Here is a 6,765-nt window from a genome sequence, read left to right on the forward strand (position 1 = left end):
TATGTCGTACATTATTTTCACTGTAACTAAAGGTTTTAGAAAACACTAGGAACTGAGATTCAGAAAAAAAACCAGCCCCATGAATGAAAGCAGAGTCAAAACACAGCCCAGTTTCTCAGCTCTCCTGTGCAGCCCCCAGCCTGGCACAACACAAGCACACTGCCCACTGCAGCCCGTCAGGGAGGGCTCTCTAGCAGCAACTGACTTTTGAAAAGGCAGTTTACAAGGCAGTTTGAGGACAACACAGGTGAACCTGTTTGCTCTTTTTTTTCCCCTAACAGCTGATACCACTGAACTTCTGAGAAGTTCTACTGCCCAATGACAGCAAGACTGCATCGCTGCCTTTGTTCAGGTAGCAATGCCAGACCGCAGCAGGGAGAAAACAGTATCTCATCTCGGAAGTCTAAAGACATGTGTTTTTTTTTTTAATCTGGTTACAAGTCCAGGCTGAGAAGTTCAATTAAGACGTTGTATGTGACAACACTGCACAGCTGAATAGCAAACCTCTAAGAACATTTTTATTCTCATAATGAAACTCCTTTGCTTGGAATCAGAGGCTTGGTGACTTTATTTTCCCATCCATGCCTCAACAGACTGCTTCTCATTTATGCTTTAATTGTTCTGATAAGCAGATCTGATTTTCTTTGAAATATCAGTGACAGTTTGAGGTCTCCCAAGATTCCCAGGCACAGATAATTTATGTGACAGCACTGGGGGCTGTAACACACGTTCTGGGGTGCTTCTTCACACATTCTTAGAAGACGTAGGTGCCTAAATAAGTGAGCAAACAATTGCATTCCCCTTTCCACACTACAAAATTAAGTAGGGAATTTTGTCCTGGCCAATACGAACCAGGGAGGCAAAAACTGTAAAAGAAATCCCAAACACTGAACCTCACTTAAGAGATGTTTGGAAAACTCAACTTCTCAGATGTGTCCTTGGCTTCCTTACTTAGGATCGAAAGCTTCAATCTTGGATCCACTATATACTGGCTGGCAGAGGGCTCTTCCTTTGTTTGGTGTGAACCGATTGTGGAGTCCTGCTTGTTGGAAACGTGACTAGGATCAAAAAACTCTGTGTGATTAAACTTGGTTTGCCTGGTAAGCCCAAGAGGTAAATCTTTTCCACCTGTCTTTGGTTTATGACTACACTTATGTCATCACCCTTTGAGTTCTTCAGACAAAACAGTACTAACTATACCAGAGAGCCATATATCTTCATCTGGTTAAGTTCCAGTTAAATCATAAAATGTAAAACAGGTGGTGAGATTGAGCTGAGAGGCTCTCAGTTGGCTAAAATCTTGGGAAGTGATGTTAGCCAAGTACAGCACCCATCAACTTGCAAAAAAACCCCCAACAAAACCAAAAAAAACCACTCCTACATCAGGCATAGAAAAACACTTCGTGTTCTGTCAAAACCGACGTCCTCCCATGTGCATTCCTTACGGACCTGTGAGACAGCCTGTGAAGAAGGTACCTGTGTGACCTCATGCAGGTGAAAACATCTAGAGGTGACACTGTGCCATGAGTTGACAGAACGTCAGATGTAGGAATCCTGTAAAAATAGCTGATTGCTACGACTTCTAACAACTAGTCTCTCAGCATTCATCCATCAGCAAACTAAAAATAAAGTTCCAAGTTACGATGTTTCATCATCTATTTCTTATTCTTTCTGAAACAACTCAAATACAGTACCTTGCTATTTTTTAATGTGACTGTCAAGTGCTTTTTTTTGCCCCTTTTTTTTTTTTTTTTTACATTTTGATAGGGAAAAAAAGGCCTGTAAAACTTTGAGATGACACTTGTTTTAAACTAAAATTTTTATCTGCCTTAAAGTTAATTCATAGTCTCAGAAAAGCTTTTTATCATATAGTGGAATTAATTGCATGCTGATATCATACTTATTTTTGTGCATTAAGACAACTGACAACTTGTTAAGTTTTGTGCAGCTACAGGTACCTAAAATTATATTCATGGCTTGCACAAAAGAGGCTCCATAGTTAAAGACCCACTGAAGGAATTTTAAGATGTTTTTTCATGGTCTTTACAGTTCCCAAGAAGTAGTGTTGTCAAGCAAATAGACTACAGTTTCTTCTTGCCTCTTACTTCCCACAGAGGTTCTTGCTGCATTAATTCTCGCTGTTATCTTCTGTTTAAAGAAGAATTTAAGGAAAGAATCCAGATCCCTCAGTTGACTCAAAGAGCTGGAGCACAAAATCTGGAAACTCCAACCATTCAGTGAAGTCTGAGAAGAAGGATTTTAGTCTTCAAGTATAACCCGCGTGCAACCTTAACTTGACAGATGTCATTGCATGTTGACAATATTAAATATAATTAAATAGAAGAGCTGTAAGTAGAATTTTTCTGAAGCCTATATGAGCATCAATTATACTGGATTGCAGAAGGACATCACACTAGGATTTCTACAACATATTGCCAATTTGCTTTTTTATAACACAGAGCACTCCGATTTCTTATCACACTTAACTAAGATCAATTTAACAGAATCAATTCTGCTTCTATTAAACAACCGGGGGGGGGGAAATATAATTCTGGATTTCAATTACTTCAATGCCCAGCTTACAGCAAGCTCTTCCACCCCACATTACTACCCTCACTCCCAGACCAGAAACAGGAGAAACCTCCAGCTGCAATTCATTCTGGATTCTGCCTTACGCCGCTCCTGAAGCCCCAGATGCAGAGTGTACGTAACAACAGAGCTGCTGCCAGAGCATTTCCTCAAAGAGGCACGGGCACAGGACTCCGCTCAGGAGAACAATGCTAGCTGTTGCACACCATCTAGAAGGCCTCCATTAAAATGTCTAAAGCACATTTTTCAAATTATCCAATATTAGAGAAAAGTATGCTAAAACCTCTTTTCATAATGAGTGTGATTAAATCCCGCTTTTTCTGCAACAGCTTCAGTGGCAGTAAGGACAGACCATAATGCTATGATTGCCAGTATCACCAAAAATAGCAGTTTTACTTCTATCTACTCATGATGCATAGCCTTGACAGTATCTGCTCAATTCACTGATAGAAGCTTTCACTGCTGTCACCAGGGCAGATGAGCAAACAGAACTATTCTTTGCAATCAATTAAGTTTTAAGTGGATTTTTATTGTGGAATACATACGGAAAGCAGAGAGATAAGCAGCAGTAACAGTGTAACCACTATTCCCACCTGCGGCAGGGGAGATTACAGTAACCAGTTGTGCTTAGTGGCTGCAGTTATGTATTGTTAAGAAATGAAGTAGACTACGCATATAAAAGTTACTGAAAAAGGCAGTAGATTCTTCATGGTGTCATTTTAATTACAACTTTTTAACATTTAACTTATGTTCACTTTGTGTATCATCAAAATATTATTCAGAATAGGGCTTCTCTGGAGCTTTCCCTTCCTGAGAATGTGTTTTTAGTGACATCTTTTAGTTTACAGATGTGATCATTTTAATCTAAAATATCACCATTATCACACCAGCAGCCTTCTCCTGACTCGGTAGTAGGGATAATTTACATGAAATGTAAACAAAGCACACTGGCACGTCTGCTACCAAGTATACGCCTCGCTCAGCATACTGCACTCTACCATGTTTAAAAATTAAGTTGCGAATCAGACAAGATACTTTCAAGCCTCACCTGTTACTGCTACATAATTTTTGTTAACAAAGTAGGCCTATAGCATATTGTCTTCATTCTGTCTTATACGCATCTTGGACAACATGAGGCCGTAACTCTTCCAAATGGAAATTTGATTTCCTAAGTAACTCTGATATTAAAGCTATGCTCTGCTGTAGAAAAATAAATACTTACATAAATAAATACTCAAGGGAGTAGGCCAACAGCCCTTTCACGTAACTGTGTTTTAGAAAACCATTCTGCTGGTGCGTTTTAGTTTAGCACACAGTCATGTGAGGGATGAATATATTCTGAATTCAGAATGCTGCCTTCTCTGGGTGTTAGCAAAGGCACAACATATAACACAAGGCTTTGCTTTAAAAGAGAAATTAACTTTAAAATTAGCATAGGTAGTTTTGTCAATACATCCATATAATTTTTCTGTTTTCTCCAGAGTCTCTCTTCTTTTTTCCTTAAAAGGAAATTCAACAACAGTGAAAAAAATTACAGACGGAGCCTAATCTCACTGTATCATCTGTGAATTTCTACTGTGGTTGTGACAAGTAAGTGACTACTCTCACACCTATCTAAAGGACAAAGAGCTATTATCAAAATTATGTGACTGTGATCCTGGTCACAAAGAAAGTAGCAAGTTTATGCTACCTCCACTAATTCAGAATTGATCAATTTTTACTGATAATTTTTCCATCTGTTTCAGAGATGACTGCACTCAGACCATATTTACACTTCAGAGCAACTGCTGCAGTTGGCACTGAGAGAAATCAATTAATAAAACCCCTCACCTCTGGCTTTTAATTAGCTCTTCTTCAGAGGTTCTGCAGTTCAATGGAATTTAACACTTTAGGACAGAATTTGAGTATAATTTGTCATTATTCTGTCATAGGGTATTTCAAAGAAACATGAGTTTCTTTTCTACTTTTTTAATGAGTAGTAAAAACCATTTAATATTACCAAACTGCTATAGGAATCCATATTTATTGCTTAAATGCCAAGCACAAGATTTCAAATGGAAATCTGTATTTTATGCATTCACACCAAATACAGAGGCTTCTGAAACATAAAGGGAGGATTACTCGAAAACGTGACTGTTTTAAACTATGTGAAGGTTTAGTTAAGGTTCCTACTGTTCACAATCAAAGGTCTCAGCTGCAGATCATAAAGGAAGGTTTCATCCACTGTGTGTTTCTACAGGTGACCATTTATACAAACATTCACAGTTAACATATTCAAGAGAACACATATCAATTCCTGCATTCCTGATACAATGCTAATTTTTATCTGTTGGGAAACAAAAGTACTGTATGATTACTATGGAAACAAATTTCACCCAAAAGCTAAAGTTTAACCACACTAAGTGGCTCAGTGATGGAGACGACAACCTCAATTAGTTCACAGGCACTCAGGAAATGAAAAGAGAGAGCACAAACTCTAGGAGTTGACAAGGAGTTTTCAGAAAGCCACATTTGCCTGGACACACCTAGAACATATCTTGGTAGACTGCAGGACGCTGGATACATAAACGTCCTGCTCAATTACATTTTTACCATTATTTGCCTGAATTTTCCACAGCATGCTGACGACTGCTGTCCTTCTCGGTAAGTTCACTGGATGCATCGCCTTCCATCAGACGGTTGGTTGATCAACATCTGAGATAGCGCGTAGCAGCGAAGGATGCCCAGCACTCTCCAGGCTTCGGTTCCACAGGCCAAGAGCCTAAGAACCCTTTTTAATCTCAGCATCCCACTTCTAGCTACACCACTCATAAAACTACCTCCCCGTTTGAGACCCTAGCCCTGTAAGCCAGCAACACCTTTCTTCAGACAAGCTTGTAGTCTCTGTTCCCATAAAGCCAGAGGCTTTCAGGCTTCACAAAAAAAAAGCACAATAATTAACAGATGCTGCTGGCTAATGATAAAAAAAGCACTGTAAAAATAGGCAAACTTTTAGCTGCTAGTGACCTGGGTTTTTTTGCTGGTATATGTTATGTATTTTCTAATATATACACAGTGGCACACAAAGTCAGAACCACAGCTGATATTTTCATTTTGTCTGAACTTTGAAAGTTAGGATTTTATTAGTAAAACCCCTGTAAATCAGTTTAGCCCAAAGAAGCGTTTTGATTGCCTAATTTAGCTTTGTAAAGGAGAAGTAAATCTTATAAGTTGGTCTCTGTAAGCCTCACAGCTGGAACATTCTAACACTACTTTGCAGTTTCCAGTGATCAAAGTAAGTTACTTTATATCTAAAAATAAGATTTCGTAATGGAAATAATGCAACCCCAGGGGGTGCCGTTATCGTGAAATAATTACACTCCTGGGAGATTACAGGCAAGGCTGTACCCCAGGGGTGTGATTATCCCATGATAACCATATCCACAGAAATTGCCTTATTGCAAAAATAATCTCTATTCACTGGTGAGATATTATTCAATAGGCGCTTTTTTAATGGTAAGATTATTATTTTTTTGTATGAATTACCAGCTAGATTAGTAAAATGGTCCTAGAAGCAAAATAACCAAGCCACTGTGCCTAAGTTAAGGTACTGATTGTAATTATTTTTGTTTGCTGGAGCGCTACAGTGTGTGTCAGATCTTGAAAGACAGCAGTCTTCCCTCACAGAACAGAGTTCTGTGCCACTGACACGCTTCTGCCCTGCAGCAGTTCCGCCAGGGTAAGCTGAGGTCCACGAGTGGCCTTTGCATACAAGGTATGCAACGCTAAATCCAAGCCAGCAATTGCCAATCAGTTGGTGTGAAAGGAGGACGACTACAATGCAGGCTTCACACAGCATTCAAAGACAAGTATCCTTCTGCTGAAGGAAGAGAATCACAGCTACTAGAATTCATGGGAAAGAAAAAGCCTATATTGGTGGTTATTTTATGCTGTGAAAACAACTGTACGTTGGCAATCAATAGCTCTTCTTTTTCCTCACTGGGAAACAGAGCCAGAACTTCAGATAGCGCACCTAAAGCAGACATAGGAGTTTCATTTTCATTCATTTTAACTCAAACATTTCCTCTGAGGCTGAAAAACTAGTCTGAGCCCAAATAAGACATGCTGTTTTGCTCTTTCTGAAGGAGGAAAAAATTAGAACAAAACACAAACTGAGCTTGGATCAAGTGCTCTTGA

Source organism: Eurypyga helias, unplaced genomic scaffold (genome assembly GCF_000690775.1).
Source record: "Eurypyga helias isolate BGI_N326 unplaced genomic scaffold, ASM69077v1 scaffold48627, whole genome shotgun sequence".
NCBI classification, from domain to species: Eukaryota; Metazoa; Chordata; class Aves; order Eurypygiformes; family Eurypygidae; genus Eurypyga; species Eurypyga helias.